The sequence below is a fragment of the Papio anubis genome, chromosome 13 (genome assembly GCF_008728515.1).
Source record: "Papio anubis isolate 15944 chromosome 13, Panubis1.0, whole genome shotgun sequence".
In the NCBI taxonomy this organism is placed as follows: Eukaryota; Metazoa; Chordata; class Mammalia; order Primates; family Cercopithecidae; genus Papio; species Papio anubis.
In genome coordinates, this window is record NC_044988.1 from 102738916 (window position 1) to 102759998 (window position 21083).

Sequence of the window (21083 nt, forward strand, 5' to 3'; positions counted from 1 at the left end):
TTCACTTCTTTTTCTTTTTGACTTGCACTTTGGGTTTTTGAGATTTTGTTTAGCAATGCCGCTTTCAACCCTTAGTCACACGCAATCCCCTCTTTCCTCACAGGTTTCAGATCCATATCATAGCTGAAGGCTCTCTCTGCTCTGTCCAGCTCCTCCTCTGTGTGGGACGTTTATTCGAGTTTTAAAATGTCCTTCCCAAAAGTCTACTTTAGTATTATTCTAGTATGTATTTTTGAGACAGTGTCTCACTCCAGTCCAGACTAGAGTGCAGTGGCATGACCATAGCTCACTGCAACCTGGAACGCCTAGGTTCAAGCCATCCTCCTGCCTCAGCCTCCCGAGTAGCTGGGACTACAGGCACACACCACCACACTGGGATCGTTTTTTAAATTTTTTGTAGAGGTGGGCTCTCACCATGTTACCCAGGCTGGTCTTGAACTCCTGGGTTCAAGCAAATCGCCCACCTCGACCCCCCGAAGTGCTAGGAATACAGGTGTGAGCCACCATGCCTGACCTGTAGTGTATTATTGATTTATTGTTAGGTATTTTATAGTTTTTAATATTATTTTGTGTGGTTTTTAAAAAAAGTTTCAACTTGGTTGTTACTGAAGTAGAGAAATTCTATTGATTTTTGTAGGTTGATCTTATGTCCTGCACCTAGTCGAACTCTCTAATTTTACTAGTTTGTCAAATTATTTTTATTTATGTTGAGTTTTCTAGGTATATTATCACATCACCTGAAAATAAAAGTTTTATCTCTCCTTTTTTTTTTTTTTTTTTGAGATGAATTCTTGCTCTGTTGTCTAGGCTGGAGTATAGTGGCATAATCATGGCTCACTGCAGCCTCAAATTCCCAGGTTCAAGTGATCCTCTCACCTCAACCTCCCGGGTAGCTGAGACTACAGACATGTCTGGTTAATTTTTTAATTTTTTATAGAGGTGAAGTCTCCCTATGTTGCCCAGGCTGGTCTTGAACTCCTGGACTCAAGTGAAATTCCCGCCTTAGCCTCCCAAAGTACTGGGATTACAATCATGAGCCATCACACTCAGCCTGTCTCTTCTTTTTAAATTATAACTCTCCTCATTTCTCTTTCCCTTTTTATAGTGTTGGCTGGGACCTCCAGTACTATGTCAACCAGTAGTGGTGATATTAGGCATCTATCATTATTCCCAATCTTCAAGGAAATGCATATAAATTTTCTACAGTAGGTATAATGTTTGCTTTAAGACTTTTGTCTATGACTTTTACCAAATTAAAGAATAGATGAGGCCGGGCGCGGTGGCTCAAGCTTGTAATCCCAGCACTTTGGGAGGCCGAGACGGGCGGTTCACAAGGTCAGGAGATCAAGACCATCCTGGCTAACACGGTGAAACCCCGTCTCTACTAAAAATACAAAAAACTAGCCGGGCGAGGTGGCAGGCGCCTGTAGCCCCAGCTACTCGGGAGGCTGAGGCAGGAGAATGGCGTGAACCCGGGAGGCGGAGCTTGCAGTGAGCCGAGATCCGGCCACTGCACTCCAGCCTGGGCGACAGAGCGAGACTCCGTCTCAAAAAAAAAAAAAAAAAAAAAAAAGAATAGATGTGGGCCTTATCCAATGCTTTTTCTGCATTCATTGAATAGTCAGAAATATCTTTATTTTAGCCTATCAATGTGGTGAAGTACACAGATACATTTTTTTGATGGTGATTTATGCTTGCACTCCTAGACAAGCATGACTTGATCATGCTGTATTTTAAAAAATACTTGTTGATTTGGTTAATTCATGTTTTATTAAGGATTTTTGCATTTATTTTATGTGCTCATGGTTCTTTTAATTGGAACATATAGACCATTTACATTTAATATAATTATCAGCGTAGTTGGGCTTCAGTTTACCTTCTTGATACTTGCTTTCTATTTTTCCATCTGTTCTTTGTTCCTTTCTTTTGTCTTTTTCAGCCTCCTTTTGGATTAATTTAACATTTTTTAGAATTCCATTTTACCACCACTATTGGCTTCTTTGCTGTGCCTCTTTGTTTTATGCTTTTAGTGATTGCTCTAGGATTTAAAATGTGAATCTTTAGCTTATCACTGTCTGTATTCAGTGGCTACTATACCATTTCAGATATAATTTAAGAGCCTTATAACAATATACTTCTGGCCAGGTGTGGTGGCTCCATGCCTGTAATCCCAGCACTTTGGGAGGTCGAGGCAGGTGGATTACTTGAATCCAGGAGTTTGAGACCAGCCTGGGCAACATGGCAAAACAGTGTCTCTACTGAAAATACAAAAATTAGCTGGGCATGGTGACGAGTACCTGTAGTCCCAGCTACTTGAGAGGCTGAGGCAGGAGGATTGCTTGAGCCCAGGAGGCGGAGGTTGCAGTGAGATGACATGGCACCACTGTACTCCAGCCTGGGCGACAGAGTGAGATCCCATCTCAAAACTAAAATAGGCCTGGCACGGTGGCTTATGCCAGTAATCCCAGCACTTTGGGAGGCCGAGGCAGGCAGGTCACGAGGTCAGGAGATTGAGACCATCCTGGCTAACATGATGAAACCCCGTCTCAACTAAAAATATAAAAACATAGCAGGGTATGGTGGCATGTGCCTCTAGTCCCAGCTACTTGGGAGGCTGACGCTTGAACCCGGGAGGCGGAGGTTGCAGTGAGCCAAGATCGCGCCACTGTACTCCAGCCTGGGCGACAGAGTGAGACTCTGTCTCATAAATAAATAAATAAAATAAACTATATACTTCTATTTCCTGCCCCCTGTTCTTTGTGCTATTGTTGTCATAAATTTTACTTCTACATAGGTTATAAAACCCTAGGTGGGGGTTTATATTATAAAAATATTGTTATTATTTTTGCTTTAAAGAATCAAATTTTTGTGTGTGTGTTGGTCTGTCGCCAAGGCTAGAATGCAGTGGCGTGATCTCAGCCCACTGCAACCTCCACCTCCCAGGGCTCAAGCGATCCTCCTGCCTCAGCCTCCTGGGTAGCTGGGACTACAGGCACGTGCACCACCACACCCAGATAATATTTGCATTTTTTGTAGAAACAGGGTTTTGCCGGCAGGGTGCAGTGGCTCACTCCTGTAATCCCAGCACTTTGGGAGGCTGAGGTGGGTAGGTTGCTTGAGGTCAGGAGTTGGAGACCAGCCTAACCAATATGGTAAAACCCCATCTCTACTAAAAATACAAAAATTAGCCAGGTGTGGTAGTGCATGACTGTAATCCCAGCTACTCGGGAGGTTGGGGCAGGAGAATCGCTTGAACTCAGGAGGCAGAAGTTGCAGTGAGCTGAGATCATGCCGCTACACTCCAGCCTGGATAACAGAGCAAGACTCTGTCTCAAGAAAAAAAGAAAAAAAACAGGATTTTGCTGTGTTGCCCAGGGTGGTCTCAAACCCCTGGGCTCACGTGATCCTCCTACCTTGGCCTCACAGAAGTGCTGGGATTACAAGTGTGAGCAACCACATCTGGCCAATTTTTTTTTTTTTTTTTTTTTTTTTGAGACGGAGTCTCCCTCTGTTGCCCCAGCTGGAGTGCAGTGGTGCAATCTCGGCTTCGGCTCACTGCACCTCCTCCTCCTGGGTTCAAGTGATTCTTCTGCCTCAGCCTCCTGAGTAGCTGGGACTACATGGCACGCACCATGCCCAGCTATTTTTTTTTATTTCTGGTAGAGATGGGGTTTCACTATTTGGCCAGGATGGTCTCGATCTCTTGACCTCATGAGCCACCCGCCTTGGCCTCCCAAAGTGCTGGGATTACAGGCGTGAGCCATTGCACCCGGCCAAATATTTTTTAAAGAAACAAAACACTGAGAAAAAATGTTTCATATTTGCCCACATATTTACCATTGCTAGCATTTTTCATTTCTTTGTGTAGATCCAAGTTTGCATCTGGTATTATTTTCCTCTTACTTAAAGAACTTCCTTTAACATTTTTTATAAAATGAGCATGCAATAAATTCTCTTGACCTTTGTCTGAAAAAGTATTTTACCTTCAATTTTGAAAGATATTTTTGCTGGGTATAGAATTCTAGGTTGACGGTTTCCTTCTATCAGGTTTTTTTCCTTTTCTTTTTTGAGACAGGGTCTTACTCTGTCACCCGGGATAGAGTGCAGTGGTGTGTTAATAGCTCACTGCAACCTCAAAGTCTTGTGCTCAGGCAATCCTCCCATCTCAGCCTCTCAAGTAGCTGGGACTATGGGTGCATGCCACCATGACCAGCTACTTTTTAAAACATTTTTATTGGAGATGATGTCTCACTATGTTTCCCAGGCTGGTCTTGAACTCCTGACCTTAAGTGACCCTCCCACCTTGGTCTCCCAAAGGATTGGGATTACAGGCATTAGCTACCATGCCCAGCCTCTTTCAGCTTTTTAAATATGTCATTCCATTATATCTTAATCGACAAAATTTCTGAGGAGAAATTTGTGGTAATTCTTACCTTTGTTCCTTTTTTCCTGAAGGTAATTTAAATTCTTAACATAAACTGATTGGTTGATTGATTTGAAATCATCCTGAGTGCATTAGTAAGAGTTCTCCAGAGAAACAGAACCAACACGATGTGTGTGTGTGCATATGTGTGTGTGTGTGTGTCTAAGGAATTGACGCACATGATTTTTGAGTCTGGCATGTCCAGAATCTGCAGGATGGGTTGGCAGGCTGAAGACCTGGGAACAGAGAAGAACCACTGTTGCAGTTCAAGTCCAAAGGCTGTCTGTTGGCAGAATTCCCTCTTGTTTGTGGGAGGTCAGTCTTTTGATCTACTCAGGCCTTGAATTGAATGGATGAGGCCCACCCACATAGTGGAAGGCAAAATGCTTATCTCATCCAAAAACACGTTTTACCACACATGTGGCCACTGTGGCCCAGACAAATTGAGACGTAAAATCAGTCATTATCCTGAGTGTCTAGGAAAACAAGTTTCTTGGCCTCTTAAACTATGGTTGTGGTGTTGTTTTTTAAACCATTCTAAGGTAAAACTTTCTTCTTCCAAAGAAAAGCTACCATCGTACCCTTTTCCACCTCCCCCTCCCTTTTTTTTGGCAAAGAAAAGCATTGATGTAGATTAGAGAACTGTCATTTCCATGGATCGTCTTCTAAAAGCTCTTGCTTAGCAAGTAGACCTGAAAATTTAAAAATCATGTATCAGCATAGGATACGAATGTTGGCAAAAGTGACAGGCTGCTCAATAAATCCCAGGAAATATCCTAAGGGGGCCAGTCCCAGACAGAGATTCCACAAACCCGTGGATGCTCTTCCATCCTTCCCTACCAAAGTATAGCAGTTTGACTTCTCCAAGTGCACCCTTTAAAATGTACCACCTGTTGCTGGATTCATTCAAAACAACACATATATTTCAAGCCTTCCCTTTTTGGGAAGAATTTTGACCAAAGAATGCATTAGTTGTCTATTGCTGTGGAGCAATTAATTCTGAAATATAGTTATTAGAAACATAGAATTGGAACAACACCACCTATTATCTCACAGTTTCTGTGGATCAGGAATATGGGTGTAGTTTAGCTGGGTCCTGTGGCTCAGGGCCCCTCACAAGGCTGCAGTCTAGATGTCAGCTAGGGCTACAGTCATCCCAAGGCTTGACAGGGGAAGGATGCTCTCCCAAGCTCACACACAGTTGCTGACAAGATACAGTTCCTTGTCGTGTGGGCTTTTCCACAGGGCAGCTCACAATATGGCAGTTGGCTCCCATCAGAGAGAACAAAAAAGAGAGTGAAAATAAGATGGAAGACAGGGTCTGTCATAACCTAACCCTTCAAGTGTGCCATCCCATCACATTTTCTATCGTATTCTTTAGAAGGGAGTCACTAGGTAGTCTCAGTGAGTGCCTAAGGAAGTTACTGCTCACACCCAATGAGAGGGGGGCCACACAGGTTGTAAATTTCAGGATTTAGGCATCTTTGGGGGTGATTTGCTTCCAATGCTTAGCACACAAATGTGCATGGCCTGGAAAACACCTTTCTCTAACGGCTGCCCTCTAACGGCTGCCCTGACACCTCCAGACAAAGTAGCAGATCCTTCTGTGGTCCCCATAGTACTCTTCTGTTCATACATCTAACATCCCAGTCATCACAGTAATAATGTAGCAACTAGCACTTACTGAGGAGTTGCTATGAGCCCATATTGTTCTAAACACTCTACGTGTATTAAGTGAAGAGTATGTAGTCGTTTATGTGTCAATGCAGAGAAGCATTCTTTCATTCAACAATGACGTACTAGCATCTCCTCTGCGCTTCTTTGCTAGGCATGGGGGAACTCAGTAGTGAACAAGAGAGAGTCCCCAGCCTCTAGAACCTTATGTAGACCAGGATGGGAGATAGAGACATACAAGCACAATTGTAATACGACCCAGTGCATGTTGTCATAGCATAAGTCAAAGACACTTTAGTAGCAGACACCCAGACCACTTTTGTCGGTGGTAGCATTTCAGTTCAGATATGAAGAAGAAGTGGCGGTTAGTTAGCCAGGAAAAGAGAGAGAAAGTTAGAAAGTAGGAACATGTGTAATAGTAACAGGAATGAGAAAGCCAGGAGCAGCTGAGAAGCAACCAGCATGACTGTAACCAAGCATGCTGAGGAAAGAGAGGCAAGAAATACTAATGTCAGCCAACAGGCAACGTGTATTGAGTACCAAGCAGTTTCCTATGGTTTTGCGTGCATATATTTACCTTCAGAATAATCCTATGCAGTAGGTGTAATTTTACAGGTAAGGAAACTGAGTCAGAGAGACTTGCCCCAGTCACCAGATAATGAACGTCTGAGTCACGACCACTGGAGACACAGCAGGGGCAGATCACGAGGGGTCGGTCATGTGAAGGTGTTTGACCTTGATCCTGAGCTCAGTGAGGAGTCTTGAAGGATTTTAATTGGGTCGACATCTGCTGGGGTGTGGAGAATGGGGCCAGGCCAGGAGGCAGGGAGGGGCTGTTTAGAAATGGGATGCAGTACTCCAGGGGAGTGGTGATGATAGCCTGGATTAAGGTGGCAAGACGGGAGATAGAGGAGAAAGAGGATGTGTTAGGCTGTTCTTGCATTGCTACAAAGAAATATGCGAGACTGGGTAATTTATAAAGAAATGAGATTTAATTGGCTCATAGTTCTGCAGGTTGTACAGGAACCATAGCAACATGTGCTTCTGAGAAGGCTTCAGGAAGCTTCCAATCATGGCAGAAGGCAAATGGAAAGCAGGCACGTCACACAGAGAAAGCACGAGCAAGAAAGCGAGATCGAGGAGGTGCCATACACTTTTAAATGACCGGATCTTATGAGAAGTCATTCACTATCAAGAGGACAGTACCAAGAGAATGGTACGAAACCATCCATGAGAAATCTGCCCCCATGATCTAATCACCTCCCACCAGACCCCACCTCCAGTATTCGGGATTACATGTCAACATGAGATTTGGGCAGGGACACACATCCAAACTATATCAGAAGGTGAACTCAGGATTTTGGCTGGGGTGTGGGTGGTGCCGTTCCCTGAGACATGAGGTGGGAACTGGACTGGAGAACGTGTGCTGATGTCACTTTGGGACCAGCTCAATTGAGATGCCAGAGAGACAGGCCCAGTGGACATGGATTTGGAGTTTAGACTTGAAGGCAGAGGCCAAGATTTGGGAAGTGCCGGCATTCAGAGGGTAAATGAGAGACTGGGAGAACTGGCCATGGCAGCTGAGGGTGTGCAGTGTGTGAGCCGGGCCCTCTGGTGAGGACAGAGAGGGCTGATTTATTGGGAGCCTGGCTCTGCAACCAAGCTGTGTGGTCCTGGGTGAGTCTCCAAGCCTCAGTTTCTCCATCTGTAAAATGGAGATGATACCAATACCTTAGATTCCGAGCTCAGAAGGTTCCCAGGACAGTGATATGGTTTGGCTGTGTCCCCACCCAAATCTCACCTTAAACTGTAGTTCCCATAATCCCCACATGTCATGGAATGGAAACTGTGGGAGGTAATTGAATCATGGGGGTGGTTCTCACATGCTGTTCTCGGGATAGTGAGTGAGTTCTCACGAGACCTGATGGTTTTATAAGGGGCTTTCCCCACTTTGCTCAGCACTTCTCCTTCCTGCTGCCACATGAAGAAGGATGTGTTTGCTTCCCCTCCTGCCATGATTGTAAGTTTCCTGAGGCCCTCCCAGCCCTGAGGAAGTGTGAATCAATTAAACCACTTTCCTTTATAAATTACCCAGTCTCGGGATTTCTTCACAGCAGCGTGAGAACAGATTAACACGGACAGTCCAGTGAGAGACACGCGTGAATACCTAGCAGAATGCCTACACAGCTTGAGGACTGAGTAAATATTGTTATTGTTGATGCCTGCTATATTCATTTCCCAGGGCTGCCGTAACAAGTTACTGCAAACTGGGTGGCTTAAAACAACAGATTATTCTCTCACAATTCTTGAGGCCAAAAGTCCCAAACCCAAGGTGTCAGTCAGCAGGGTTGGTTCCTTCTGAAGATTCCGAGGGAGCAGCTATTCCCTGGCTCTTTCCGAGCTTCTGGTGGTCACCGGTCATACTTGGTGTTCCTTGGCTGTGGCTGCATCGGTCCAGTCTCTGCCTCCATCTTCATGCAGACTTCTCCTCTGTGTCCCTCTGTGTTTGCTCCTCTTCTTATGAGGACCCCAGGCATTGGATTTAAAACCCACCTCAACCCAGTGTGGACTCAGCTGAATCAAACTACATCTTCAAAGACCTCCTTTCCAAATAAAGTCACATTCTGGGGTTCCAGGTAAGTCCCCTTTACCTGCTGTCAAGGAGCATGGACCCAGCAGACGACATGGGAAGGACCGACCCTACTGTGATCAAGGCCGGGTCCAGTCCGGAACCAACCTACAAAGTGCTGCAGGAGAAAGAGATCAAAATCAGAGTGATGAGGGCAACTTACTGGTGAGGGTGAGACTTGAACTTTCCTTCTGGTTTCATCAAGAATTTGATCAACGGTGATGGAGCAGATGGACTTTACGACAGTAGGACCCAGCTTGAGCAGAGAGGCATGGAAGCAAGATCACAGAAAGCTGCTTGCTTTATAAATGATCAGGTGTAGGGAATAGGAGGCAAGAAAAGCCATGTATGAACGACCCTGTGCTAAATAAGCAGCCTGGACTGTATCTGTAGGCAACACAGAGCCCCTAGAAGTTTGTGAGTTCAGGAAAGAAGGAAAGAGCTGTCTGTTGAATGTTGGCAAAGGCTTCATCTTGATATTGATGCCTGCCAATTTTATTTATTTATTTTTTGAGACAGGGTCTCGCTCTGTCCCAGGTTGGAGTGCAGTGGTGCGATCATAGTTCACTACAGCCTCGAGCTCCTGGGCTCAAGTGATCCTCCCACCTCAGCCTCCCAAAGAGCTGGGAATATGGGCATGTATTCCCAGGATACATTCCCAGGCATGTATTCCCTGGATACTTTTTTTATTTTTATTTTTTTTAGAGATTGGCCCTAACTATGTTGCCCAGTCTAGTTTCAAACTCCTGGTCTAAGAGATCCTCCCACCTCAGCCTCCCAAAACATCGGGGTTACAGACATGAGCCACTGAGCCTGGCTCAATTTAAATTTAAAATTCTGGGTGTTTTGTCTCCTTGGGTAGGCCGCCGCCTCTCTCAAATCCCTGATCACGTCTCTACACACCCTCAGCAATAAATTGTGCAGGACCACACTAGCAGCGTGTTGGATGTTCGAGAGTTTCATGGTCACTGTGAGACCATTTCTCACTCCCCCAAGCAGCAGCATTCACAACTAGAAGTTTTATTTTAGCTGCGCCTCCCCTGAAGCATATGCAGTGACCATTTGGAAAAAGATAAAGTTAGATCCCTCTCCACACCCTACACCAGAATAAACTTTAAGTGTCAAAAGTGAAATCATACGAGTGCTAGAAGAAAACATGTGTGAATTCTCTGTAATCAGGAGGGGAGGGACGAAAATCTTTCTAAAAATGGCTGAACAGTCAGAAACAATAGAAGACCGGTAAGTTAGGCGACCTCAAAAAACCAAAGCAAAACAAAACAAAACAAAAACCTTTTGCATGGTAAGAAAAAAAGTAAGCGAAGTCGAAAGATAAATGATAGATGGAGAGAAAACGTTTGCAACTTGTATCACAAACGGCCTCTCTAATATACGGAGAACTAGTATATCACAATCTTAACTGTGAAAAGTCAATTATTTGTGGGGCCAGGTGCGGTGGCTCACGCTTGTAATCCCAGCACTTTGGGAGCCGGAGGTGGGCGGATCACGAGGTCGGCAGATGGAGACCATCCCGGCTAACACGGTGAAACCCCGTCTCTACTAAAAATACAAAAACTTAACCGGGCGCGGTGGCCGGCGCCTGTAGTCCCAGCAACTCAGGAGGCTGAGGCAGGAGAATGGCGTGAACCCGGGAGGTGCAGGTTGCAGTGAGCCGAGATCGCACCACTGCACTCCAGCCTGGGCGACAGAGCGAGACTCTGTCTCAAAAAAAAAAAAAAAAAAGTCAATTATTTGTTAGAAAAAAAAAAAAGACAAAAGGCATGAATGGAAAGTTTGCAGAAAAACGTTAAGTTACCCTAAGACGTATGAAAAGACAGCCTCACTCAAAATAAGGGAAACACAAGCCGAGTGCGGTGGCTCACGCCTGTAATCCCAGCACTTTGGGAGGCTGAGGTGGGCGGATCATGAGGTCAGGAGATCGAGACCATCCTGGCTAACACGGTGAAACCCGGTCTCCACTGAAAATACAAAAGAAAATTAGCCGGGCGCGGTGACCGGCGCCTATAATCCCAGCTAAATACAAAAAGTACAAAAATACAGAAAAAAAAAAAAATACTAAAAATACTAAAAATACAAAATACAAAAAAATACAAAAAAAAAAAAAAAAAAAACAGAAAACAAAAAACAAATAGCTGGGCATGATGGCATAGGCCTGTAGTCCTAGCTACTTGGGAGGCTGAGGCAGGAGAATCTCTTGAACCTGGGAGGCGGGGCTTGTAGTGAGCTGATATGGCACCACTGCACTCTAGCCTGGGCGACAGAGTGAGACTCTGTCTCAAAAAAAACAAAAACAAAAACAGGAAACTATTTTTTTCTCTTTGTTTACATGTTGTACACTAGTAGGCTGGGTTCAGTAATACATATACGAGAACTTGCATTTCAAAAAAAATTATTGGTCGGGCATGGTGGCTCACGCCTGTTATCCCAGCACTTTGGGAGGCCAAGGCGGGCAGATCACGAGGTCAGGAGTTCAAGACCAGCCTGGCCAATATAGTGAAACCCCATCTCTACTAAAAATACGAAAATTAGCGGTGTGTGGTGGCATGCACCTGTAGTCCCAGCTACTCAGGAGGTGGAGGCAGAATAACATCTTGAACCTGGGAGGTGGAGGTTGCAGTGAGCCAAGATCATGCCAGATGCATTCCAGTATGGGTGACAGAGCCAGATTCCATCTCAAAAAAAAAATTATTATTGTTATTATTATTATTTTCTTTTTTTTTTTTTTTTGAGACAGACTTTTGTCTTGCTCCCCCACCCAGGCTAGAGTGCAGTGGCGCGATCTCGGCTCACTGCAAGCTCCGCCTCCCGGGTTCACGCCATTCTTCTGCTTCAGCCTCCCGAGTAGCTAGGACTACAGGAGCCTGCCATCATACCTGGCTAATTTTTTTTTTTTTTTTTTTTGGTAGAGACGGGGTTTCACCGTGTTAGCCAGGATGGTCTCGATCTCCTGACCTCGTGATCTGCCTGCCTTTGCCTCCCAAAGTGCTGGGATTACAGGTGTGAGCCACCGTGCCAGGCCTATTTTCTCTCTTGAGACGGAGTCTCGCTGTCATCCAGGCTGGAGTGTGATGGTGCAATCTCAGGTCACTGCAACCTCTGCCTCCCAGGTTCAAGCAATTCTCCTGCCTCAGCCTCCCAAGTAGCTGGAATTACAGGCATATGCCACCATGCATGGCTAATTTTTGTATTTTTAGTAGAGATGGGGTTTCACCATGTTGGCCAGGCTGGTCTCGAACTCCTGATCTCAAGTGATCCACCCGCCTCAGCCTCCCTAAGTGCTGGAATTACAGGTGTGAGCTGCTGTGCCCGGCCAAAAAAATATTTCTTATGGCATTATCTGCAAAAGTTGAATATTGGAGACAACCCAAATGTCAATTAATAGGGGACTGATTAGTGTTACAGTTCTTTTAGAATTTGTCTAGCAGGCTTTCTGGTTTTTGCCCAAAAGCCTCTAAAAGAGTTAAAAAAAGAAAAAAAATAGGGGACTGATTGAATAAACTATAGAGCAATAAGATGCAGAGATAAAAATGCTAATTTTGTCAAAAACCAAGATTTCCAATGTAAGAGAAAAGAGACACAAATATAAAATCAAGTATTTTTAAAAACCTATAACGCAGGCCAGGCATGGTGGCTCCCACCTGTAATCCCAGCACTTTGGGAGGCTGAGGTAGGAAGATCACCTGAGGTCAGAAGTTCAAGACCAGCCTGGCCAACATGGTGAAACCCCCGTCTCTACTAAAAATAAAAAATTACCCACATGTGGTGACGCACGCCTGTAATCCTAGCTACTTAGGAGGCTGAGGCAGGAAAATCGCTTGAACCTGGGAGGTGGAGGTTGCAGTGAGCTGAGACCACGCCATTTCTCTCCAGCCTGGGCAACAAAAGCAAAACTCCTTCTCTAAATAAATAAATAAATAAAATGAAATAAAAACCTATAATGCTGAGAGAAATTACTTAATGGGTACAATATACACTATCTGGTGATGGATACACTAAAATACCAGACTTCTCTATGATACAATCTATGCATATAGCAGAACTGCTCTTGGACCCCTTCACTGTATACAAACAAAACCCAATAATGCTAAATTCAAACCAAGAATATCAATAGGAACTTGTGAAAATTGTCTGAATCAAAATGGAGCCACTTGTATTGAAAGCCCTGACAAACAGCCGGGGAAGGCCATGATGGGTGGGTTCTCATGCATCAATGCCTGGTCACAATCACTATTGCAAAAGATTTTGCAAAAACCACAACCTTGCACAAAGGCGGTCACAATTCTACACACACACAAATACTTTTGTGGGGACATCTGCCCAGCAATGGCCTGTCCAATCTTGGACTGTGCTATCCTTGTTATTGATCCTTGTAGCCAAGGATAATTATCTCAAAACAATTCTTCTTCCTTTTTTCTTTTTCGGAGTCCCGGGCTGGAGTGCAATGATATGATCTTGGCTCACTGCAACTTCTGCCTCCTGGCTTCAAACAAGTCTCCTGCCTCAGCCTCCCGAGTAGCTGGGATTACAGGCACCTGACACTATGCCCAGCTAATTTTTGTATTTTTAGTAGAGATGGGGTTTCGCCATCTTGGCCAGGTTGGTCCTCATTTTTTCTTTAAAAACCTTTACCTTCCTTTACCTCCCAGAATATGCACATGTTAATAATTTCCTATGGCACCCACATTCCCATTGCAATACATATACCTGAATAAACGTTATTTTCTATAAGAGAGTATTTCTCTTTGTTTTTTGTTTAGATTGACAAAGTCATAATTACAAAAATAAATTTAAAGAAATCAATTTCCTAGTTCTGAACACTGAAACAGCTCAGAGGCAGGTGACCAGTAACAAGAGCTCCTGGCCATGGCTTTAGATCCCAGCCCTAACTAAATAGAACAAGGCTGAAAGAAATGGCTGCTTCCAGAAATGCAGTAGGGAAGTACAAGTGGGTCACCTTCTTGTGTGAGAAAGCAAGGACATGCTCGAAGATTGATGGGGAGATGTCGAACCCATACAGAAACCATGCTGGATGTGCTGTCTGTGACAAAATTTGAGGAAACTGTAGTGGATTGAATAGAGGCACCCCAAAAAGATAGGTCCAAATCTTAATCCTCAGTACCTGTGAATGTGACCGTATTTGGGAAAAAGGTCTGTGCAGATGTAATTAATGGTCTCAAAATGAGACCATCTTGGATTAGCCGGCTGGGTTCTAAAGCCAATGTCCCGTGCCCTTACATAAGACAGAAGGAGGAAAGACATAGACACGGAGTGGGACGCCCCATGAAGGCAGAGGCAGAGATTGGAGTGGCGCAGCTACAGGCCAAGGAATGCCAAAGATTGCCCACAGTCAGCAGGCACTGGGAGAAAGGCCTGGGTCAGGTTGTCCCTCGGAGACTCCAGAAGGAGCCAATCCTGCCGACACCTTGATTTCTGACTTCCAGCCTCCAGAATTGAGAGGCAATAACTTTCTGTTGTTTTAAGTCACCCAACATGTAATTGCTGTAGTATCCACAGGAGCCATAAAATAGAATTTCTGCAACTTAATGTAAAACGTTGAATAAATAAAAATCCACGAGTTCTGGCACATGTTTACCTATGTAACAAACCTGCATGTCCTGCACATGTATCCCAGAACTTAAAATTAAATTTTTGAAATCCATGAGTTCATCGCGATGCTGAGGTTTAAGGGGGAAAAGAGAATAGACAAGAAAAATAGGCCAGGCACAGTGGCTCACACCTGGTTTCTCGGCACTTTGAGAGGTCAAGGCAGGAGAATTACTTGTGGTCAGGAGTTTGAGACCAGTCTGGGCAACATAGTGAGACCCCACCTCTACAAGAAATAAAAAAATTGGCCAGGTATGGTGGCACGTACCTATAGTTCCAGCTACTCAGGGGACTGAGGTGAGGTGGGAGAATCACCTGAGCCTCAGGAGTTGAGACTACAGTGAGCCATGATCACACCACTGCACTTCAGCCTTGGCAACGAAGTGAGATCCTGACTCAAAAAGAAAAAAAAACAGAAAAGAAAAGAACAAGAACAAGAAGAAAAAGATCCAGTTACATCACCTTGCTATGAACATCAGCAATTAAGGATTAAGGAGGGAAGACAAATCACTTACACTCTCATTTTTTAGAACTTTGGTTCATCCCCAGCTAATGAGAGAAAGCTCTTCTTTTTTTTTTTTTTTTGAGACGGAGTCTCGCTCTGTCGCCTAGGCTGGAGTGCAGTGGCCAGATCTCAGCTCACTGCAAGCTCCGCCTCCTGGGTTCACGCCATCCTCCTGCCTCAGCCTCTCGAGTAGCTGGGACTACAGGCGCCCGCCACCTCGCCCGGCTAGTTTTTTGTATTTTTTAGTAGAGATGGGGTTTCACCGTGTTAGCCAGGATGGTCTCGATCTCCTGACCTCGTGATCCGCCCGTCTCGGCCTCCCAAAGTGCTGGGATTACAGGCGTGAGCCACTGCGCCCGGCCGAGAAAGCTCTTCTTTACAGATAATAAATGTAGAAGGAATGATAGAATTGAAATTGGAAGAACAATAGTTTTGAAGGCACCAGTGATATTATTGATTATAGCAAGGAGCCGCAATGGATGCCGAAACCAGTAGGGGAGGCTGTAGAGAACAGGATGTTTGCTTGGTGATGAAGTCCTAATCCACAGATTGCTTCTTAATTCACTGTTATGGTGGAGAGAACTGGGTCTCACCATTTTAACCAAACTCAGCATCACTAAAGTGGAAGAACCTGTTGTTAGGTACCTCCTGATGCAGTGAGGCCAACAGCATCACCTGTGAAGTATCCATGCCTAAAACATCTCATCTGAATCCAGTTTAGCCTAGGACCTGACTGCCAAGACACAGTGAGATCTTGAAAAGAATGTTCATTCAGGAATAGGCATTGCAATGGGAATATGTGTTCCAAGACCCAGGGTGCTAGGGTTTGAATGTCCTCTTCAAAACTCATGTTGAAATTTAATTGCCGTTGGGAAGGAATTAAGAGGCAGGGCCTTTAACAGGTGATTCGGTCATGCCCTCATCAGTAGATTAATACTGTTACCATGGAGAGAATTAGTTCTTTGGGGAGGGAAGTTCAGCTCCCACCCGTGCTCTCTCTGTCTTCTGTGCTTGCCTGCTCTTCTGCCTTTCTCCATGGGATAATGCAGTACGAAAGCCCTCACCAGATGTGGCCCCTCAATCTTCCCAGCCTCCAGAACTGTGAGCCAAATACATCTCTTTTCTTTATAAGTTACCCAGTCTGTGGCATTCTGTTATAGCAGCAGAAAACGGACTAAGACACAGCAGGTGGAGGAAGAGGTTAAATGGCACCATGATGAAACAAGGAGAAAATCCCGAATGCTGAACCTTCTACTGGACTGGCCCGGGCTCTTTTTTTTTTTTTTTTTTTGAGATGGAGTCTCCCTCTGTCGCCCAGGCTGGAGTGCAGTGGCCGGATCTCAGCTTACTGCAAGCTCCGCCTCCTGGGTTTACGCCATTCTCCTGTCTCAGCCTCCCGAGTAGCTGGGACCACAGGCGCCCGCCACCTCGCCCGGCTAGTTTTTTGTATTTTTTAGTAGAGACAGGGTTTCACCGGGTTAGCCAGGATGGTCTCGATCTCCTGACCTTGTGATCCGCCCATCTTGGCCTCCCAAAGTGCTGGGATTACAGGCTTGAGCCACGGCCACCGCGCCCGGCCAAGCCTGGGCTCTTTTGGGGGAAAAATCATTATCAAAAGAAAGGGGCAGGGGGTGCTGTTCCATCATAAAGGAAACCAAAGACATAATACACTCATGCAATGCTTGCAACTTGGCTGGATCCTGATTCTAAAAGAGCAACTATAGAAAAAAACCGGGGGAAATTGCAAAAATGTCCATATGGACTGGATATTTGACAATATTTGGGAACTACTGATAATTTTCTTAGGTATGATAATGACATTGTAATTGTGTAATTATGTATGAAAGGAATATCCTTATGTTTAGGAGATATATGCTCCAGTATGGGTGAAATGTCATGATATCTATTATATATACACACACATATGTATACACATGTATGTGTATATTTATTTTTTCTTTTTTTCTGAGACAGAGTCTTGCTCTGTCACCCAGGCTAGAATGCAGTAGGGCAATCTCGGTTCACTGCAACCCCTGCCTCCGGGTTCAAGCAATTCTTCTGCCTCAGCCTCCCAAGTAGCTGGGATTATAGGCATTAATTTTTGTATTTTTAGTAGAGACGGGGTTTCACCATGTTGGCCAGGATGGTCTTGAACCCCTGACCTCAAATGATCCACCTGCCTTGGCCTCCCGAAGTGCTGGGATTGGAGGCATGAGCCACCATGCCCGGCCATTCTTTTTTTTTTTTTTTAAATTTGAGACAGCATCTTGCTCTGTCACCCAGGCTGGAGTGCACTGGTGATCATAGCTCACTGCAGCCTCTATCTCCCAGGGTCAAGTGATCCTTCTGCCTCAGCATCCTGAGTAGCTGGGACTACAGATGCACGCCACCACATCTGGCTAATTAATTTTTTTTTTTTTCCAGTAGAGACGAGGTCTCACTACGGTGCCTAGGCTGGTCTCGAACTCCTGGGCTCGAGCAGTCCTCCCACTTCAGTCTCCCAAAGTGCTGGGATTATAGGTGTGAGCCACCAGACCCGGGCTGCAATATACGTATTTTTAATGTTTTATTAAAGTATATAATAAAACTTTATAAGTATATAAAATATACTTTATATAATTAAAGTATATAATAATATGTAAGTGTATAATTGTATACACTTACATATGCATGGGGGACAGAAAGCATATTTTGGGAGATGCTAACTATTTGTTGAATATAGGTAGTAGATATCGGAGTGTTCATTAGATAAGATTAATTCACTTTTCGTTTTGAAAATTTATATAATATAAATGTTAAAAAATATTTGAAGGTCAAAATATAATTAGAATATTCGGTAAGAAAAGTTTGAGATCCTAATCGCAAGGTAGGAACATTCCCTGGGTTCTAGATCTTACTTCACCCCCATGTACCTCTGCTTTCCCCATCCGTGAAAATGAAGGCCTCACACACAGAACATACACTTTATCATCCTAATTGTTTTTAAGCGTATAGTTCAGTGGCATCGGCTTAAGTACATTCACATCACTCCACAACCACCACCACCACCCATCTCCAGAACTTTTTCATCTCGCAAAATCAAAACTCTGTCCCCATTAAATACAAACTCCCCAATCGCCTGTTCCCCAACCCCTGGCAACCACCATTCCACTTTCTGTCTCTATGATTTATTTTATTAATTTTTTTCTTTTTTGAGACAGAGTCTTACTCTGTCTCCCAGGCTGGAGTGCAGTGGTACGATCTCGGCTCACTGCAACCTCTGCCTCCCGGGTTCAAGCGCTTCTCATGTCTCAGCCTCCTGAGTAGCTGGGACTACAGGCGCACACCACCAGGCCTGGCTAATTTTTTTGTATTTTTGGTAGAGATTGGGTTTCGCCATGTTGGCCAGGCAAGTCTTGAACTCCAGACCTCAGGTGATCCGCCTGCCTCAGTCTCCCAAAGTGTTGGGATTACAGGCGTTAGCCACTGCGCCTGGCCTGTCTCTATTATTTTGACTACTCTAGGTAACTCAGGTAAATGAAATGACCATATTTGTCTTTCTGTGACTGGCTTATTTCACTTAGCATCACGTCCTCAGGGATAATCCAGGTCGTTGCCTGTGTCACAGCCTCATTCCTTTCTAAGGCTGAATAATAATATTCTGTTGTATGGACAAACCACATTTCACGTATGCATGCGTCGTCACTGACACTTGGCATGCTTCTACCTTTTGGCTGATGTAAATAACACTACTGTGAAGGTCTCTCCACGTGCCTTTTTTCAGTATGTCTGGGTCTATACCCTCACGTGGGACTGCTGGAACCGGGCGAGATGATTTGTAAAGAACTCTTTCCTGTTTTCCAAGTGAGCTTATTACAGGTGCCCCTTTAAAACTGCAAACCATTCATCTTGCAGAAATGTGTTAACAGACCACTTTCATAAGCCCACTCTCCCCAGCATCTCCATCGTCCTTGGCGAAAGGAACCTTTTTTTATCACCCCAACTCTCATGGGTTGCTAAAAAGCAGCAGGAAGAGAACAATGTTCATCCTTCAGGGGAATTCTCATAAAACACTCAAAATCTCTGAAGGCAGCCGGTACATGCAAAATAGATGTAAATCGCATGCAAATCCTGGCTGCTAGAGGGCTTCCTGGTGTTGATTCCCCCACCTTGGCCTCCCGCCTTCCAGCACATTCCTAGTGCTGACCAGTGTTGAGATGGACCCCCATCGATGGGAGAAGAGACAGATCTTCCCCAAATGGGGTTTTTTTATTTCCAAGTCTTCTGCAAAGGGGAGCACATTTTCTGAAGTCTTCCCACAGTGCCCTTCATTTCCTTTGAGGTGTTGCTTCCTGGATCTGGAGACTGAAGCTAAGCCCTGGGTCCAGGGCTCCCTGACCCAGACAGGAGACAGGGCTTCTCCCCATCAGTAGCCACAGGAAGCTCCTCAGTTTGCTGAACCTGCCCAGACACCAGGCCAGCACCTGTTGGGGGTGCTACTCAAAGGGGCTTGACTGGGGAGGTGAGGACCCACTGGGAGATTTGTAGCCTTCCAAGGCTGGCTAATGAACACACACACACACACACACACACACACACACACACACAGACATACACACACACAGAGCTTGTTGGGAAGAGCAGAGAGTTGCATGCATCCGTGGCCATGCTTCCTGATCTGTGACTTGCAATATGCTGCTCATCAGAAAAGGTTGGTAGGGGGCCGTGTCTGTGCCCTACTGGATCAGGCATATTGCCCCTACTTATGTGGTTGGCCATGGTGTCAGCCCTGCCTGGGGGTTGGTTCTTGGTTTTCCATCATATGCTCAGTAATTCCCTGCGGCAAAATGCTCCAAAAGACTAAGAGATGAGGCATGTAAAGCCCCTCCACCCTGTCTGGCCTGGGGGGAGCTTCAACAACCTTTCACTCGCTCCTCCTTCAACTCTGCAGCCTCAGAGTGGGATTCCTGTGAGTCTCTATGGAGAACGCCAATGCAGAAGTCATCGAGAGTTTATGGGGCAGTAACCAAATGTCAGGTGTTTCATTAATCATCAACCTGCCATGTAAATTAGCACCGCTCACACGTTAAGAATCAAGCTGACTTCACCTAACCCTAACCCTGCCGCAACTAAGACTGCTCTTAACCATCCAGTTAAGGAGAGAAAGGGCAGAGTTTTGTAGTCGGCTGTTGAATATTTCTGCTGAGAAATAATAACTCACGATTTTGCTCAGGCCAGTCTTGAACTCCTGGGTTCAAGCAACCCTCCATAGTGCTGAGATTATGGGTGTGAGCCACTGTGCCCGGCCCAGATGGACTTCTCAATCTTCTTGTTATTTCCTCAACCTAGGGGCCCATGGGTTTGACACCCGTGCCAGGGTTTTCGGGGGGCCTCAGGCAGGCCTCTCTCCTGTACTTTGCCTGCACCCAGAGTCCCTGACTCCCACTCAGCTTCCCTGTGTCCCCCCACATTTCTTCCATGCTCCTCTGAGGCACACCAGCCATCTCGAGAAGTGGATGCACCCCAAACCTCACCCCATGGCCTCCCACCCAAATACTGCCCTTCCCCATCTGAGGTTCCCTAAGGCAGGAGGGTTGAAGGGTTTAACGTCCAAGCTGGGGCAGTTGTCATCTGCCTGTGTGGTTACTCAAAAGCAAAGGGTCAGTGTGGATTAATTTGAATTGAAAACATTATAAGCACATACAAGTGGGAAAGAGATGGAGACAGGGAAAGGGAAGTACGGAGGGAAAGAGGGCAAGAGAGACAGAGGGAGAGAGAGAAAGAAACGAGAAAAATATACTTCAAAAATGTTACTGTTGGCCAGGCATGGTGGCTCACGTCTGTAATCACAGCACTTTGGGAGGCTGAGGCAGGCAGATCACTTGAGGTCAGGAGTTCGAGACCAGCCTGGCCAACATGGCAAAACCCTGTCTCCACTAAAAATATGAAAATTAGCTGGGAGTGGTGGCACGTGCCTGTAATCCCAGCTATTAGGGAGGCTAAGGCAGGAGAATCACTTGAACCAGAGTGGCAGAGGTTGCGGTGAGCTGAGATGGTGCCACTGTACTCCAGCCTGGGTGACAAAGCAAGACTGTCTTTAAAAAAAAAAAAAAAAAAAAGTTGAGTTGGGTGCGGTGGCTCACGCCTGTAATCCCAGCACTTTGGGAGGCCAAGGCAGGCAGATCTCTTGGACTCAGGAGTTTGAGACCAACCTGGACAACACAGCAAGACCCTGTATCTACAAATTTTTT

The 21083-nt window shown here is 45.3% G+C and overlaps 1 non-coding gene across 1 annotated transcript; it reads left to right on the forward strand.

Annotated features, from left to right (window-relative positions):
* The first annotated feature begins 12135 nt into the window (after positions 1–12135).
* On the forward strand, positions 12136–12197 carry LOC116270142. Its single transcript, XR_004178075.1, has one exon. It is a non-coding gene; the product is annotated as a U7 small nuclear RNA (small nuclear RNA).
* The last annotated feature ends 8886 nt before the right edge of the window (positions 12198–21083 follow it).